Source organism: Myotis lucifugus, unplaced genomic scaffold, assembly GCF_000147115.1.
Source record: "Myotis lucifugus unplaced genomic scaffold, Myoluc2.0 scaffold_740, whole genome shotgun sequence".
Taxonomy (NCBI): domain Eukaryota; kingdom Metazoa; phylum Chordata; class Mammalia; order Chiroptera; family Vespertilionidae; genus Myotis; species Myotis lucifugus.
This window is the reverse complement of record NW_005871788.1, coordinates 177,034-179,515: the sequence shown is the minus strand read 5'-3', so window position 1 is coordinate 179,515 and position 2,482 is coordinate 177,034. Positions and strand designations below refer to the sequence as shown.

Below are 2,482 nucleotides of genomic sequence, written 5' to 3'. Positions count from 1 at the left end.
TCAAAAGCCAAGCGTGGCCAATCTACTGCCCCCGGCCCAGCATGCTACGCGCTCTGGATTTGGGCTGAGATCCTGCTGGGCCCAGGAGGGCAGGCGGTGGTGTCGTTTGCCCCTGGTCAGGTACTCTTGATTGCGCGTGGACCCTCTGCACCTCTCACACGTTGGTTTGGTAATGAAGTGAGGAGGAGGTGACATGGCTGTGGCCCTCATTCTCTCCCCCTCCCCACCTTCCAGAGCTTTCAGCTTGTGTGGCCTGGCCGGTCTTACTTCTTTTTATATTTTTAAAATCTTTTATTGTTGAAAGTATTACATACGTCCCCTATTTTCCCCCATTAACCCCATACCCCGACCCCAGGCCCTCACCACCCCATTATCTGTGTCCATGGGCCATGCATATCTGCATACAAGGTCCTTGGTTGATTATCTCCCACCCACCCAGCCTCCCCCACCTTCCCGCCGAGATTCTGCACTCTACTCCATGCTTCCATGTCTCTGGATCCACTTCGTTCATCAGTTTATTTTGTTCACCAGACTCCACCTATGAGTGAGATCATGTGATGCTTGTCTTGCTCTGACTGGCTCAACTCACTTAGCAGGATTGTGTTGTTTGTAACCTTGCTTTCCTAATGTCTTCCGAAAGGAGACAGAGGGTTCATGTGGGTCCTCAGAGCCATGCTTAAAAAAGGTTTTCTTTTAGGAAAACAACACTTACAAGTAGTTCTTGTCCTTTGTCGCCCCTGAGGCTCCAGCTCAGATGCAGCACTTGGCCTTCCCTCTGTAGCAGTAGCCCTTGACTTGGGTGTAGAGCGGGCACGGGGAGAAGTTGCAGGTCCCCCCCTGCTTGGCGCATGTGTATTCTGGACTCCTGTGTAACAGACTCGCAAGGAGGCCAGCACCTGTGAGGAGGCAAAGAAGACAACGTGACTGCAGGACGCTTGGTGACACAGGACACACAGCCCTTCAGCAGAGCACTGCAGAGACGGTGCCCTCCCAGGAATTCCCCCTCACTGACCTCGGCAGCTCATGCAAAGTCCTGTCCCCTCCATCTGAGGTCTGTCCCCTCCATCTAAGGTCTGTGCCCTTCTTCTGAGGTCTGTGCCCTCTGAGGTCTATGCCCTCCGTCTGAGGTCTGTGCCCTCCGTCTGAGGTTGGTGCCCCACTGTGGCTAAACCAAAGCTGAGGATGAGCAGCAGGGCTGTGAGTGGGGGTTTTTTCTGCCCTGACAGCTGTGCAGAGCACCCAGTTCGTCCCCAAATAAGGTTCCTCTACATCACACTGTTGCCAGAACACACATGCTCTATTCCACAAATACTTGTATCTGTTTAAGAAATGATCTGTACTGAGGATATATTTACTGATTTTTAGAGTGAGAGGAAGGGAGAGACAGAGAGAGAGAAAACATATCTGTGAGAGAGAAACATCAATCTGTTGCCTCCTGGACACACCTTAAGTGAGGATAGAACTGGAAACCTATATGTGCCCTGACTGGGAATTGAACCCACAACCTTTCCATGGATGGGAGGATGCTCCAACCAAGTAGGCCACTCAGCCAGGGCTACTTGTGTCTTTAAAAAAACCCACAAAAACAACCTCACAAATTTCAATTCTTATTTTGCGCATTCATGATCCAAATTGCGCCACCTTTGGTCAATGTATTAGTTTATTCACCATTAGATTCCTACAGGACGTATTAATCCACTTGTTTCTAAACCAACATGGTCATTTTCTAGTGGGACTTTTCTGTCCATGCGCACGTTTTGTGTTCATGCTTAAGTGTCTCTCTAACCAGTGAGCACAGCTTAACCTCTCCCACTGTGTGCTACGCGTTCACGTGATCCTGGCAGGCCCTCCCCGCCCCCTCCCCCCCTGCTGCCGGGATCTGCCCTTCAGTGCCAGGTGGAAATGATGGCTACCCCATGAACTTCCATTGTTTTCTTTCTTTCTTCTTTCTTTCTTCTTTCTTTCTTCCTTCCTTTCTTTCTTTCTTTCTTTCTTTCTTTCTTTCTTTCTTTCTTTCTTCCTTCCTTCCTTCCTTCCTTCCTCCTTCCTTCCTTCCTTCCTTCCTTCCTTCCTTCCTTCCTTCCTTCCTTCCTTCTTTTTCTTTCTTTCCTCTTTCTTTCTGAATAAATAAAAGCAAAAGGATAAAATATTTATTTATTCATTTTTTCTTTCTTATCAATGAATTAAGAAGGAATTTATTAGGGAGAGATTGACTAATGAAATTGGACAGGATTCAGGTAGCATTTTCAACAAGACATCATCTGTGTAGTGTGATGTATTCATTGCTTTCCCCGGTTGGAATTTATTCTGCCTTTCCTCACAGAAGCAGAGACTCTCCTAATCATAGTCCCTGAACTGCTGCCAACTGTCTCAGGAGAGAATGAAGCCGCCCTACGGGGTCCCTGGGGAGTAGCTCTCAGCCATTGCTTGCTCTGATAGCGTCCTAGGATGAATTGTGCAGCCTCAAGCCCACATGCTGAAG

The 2,482-nt window shown here is 48.5% G+C and overlaps 1 long non-coding RNA gene across 2 annotated transcripts in view; it reads right to left on the bottom strand.

Moving 5' to 3' along the window:
- Window positions 1–754: 754 nt before the first annotated feature.
- Window positions 755–2,482, bottom strand: part of LOC102436024 — a 10,412-nt gene continuing 8,684 nt past the window's right edge. Inside the window, exons 2-3 of one of the 2 annotated variants that reach the window (XR_001346069.2) lie at window positions 1,013–1,176; window positions 755–896 (exon numbers count right to left, since the gene is read on the bottom strand). This is a non-coding gene — a long non-coding RNA (uncharacterized LOC102436024). The remainder of the gene's footprint in view (window positions 897–1,012; window positions 1,177–2,482) is intronic. The other variant, XR_002827025.1, reaches the window with a different exon arrangement.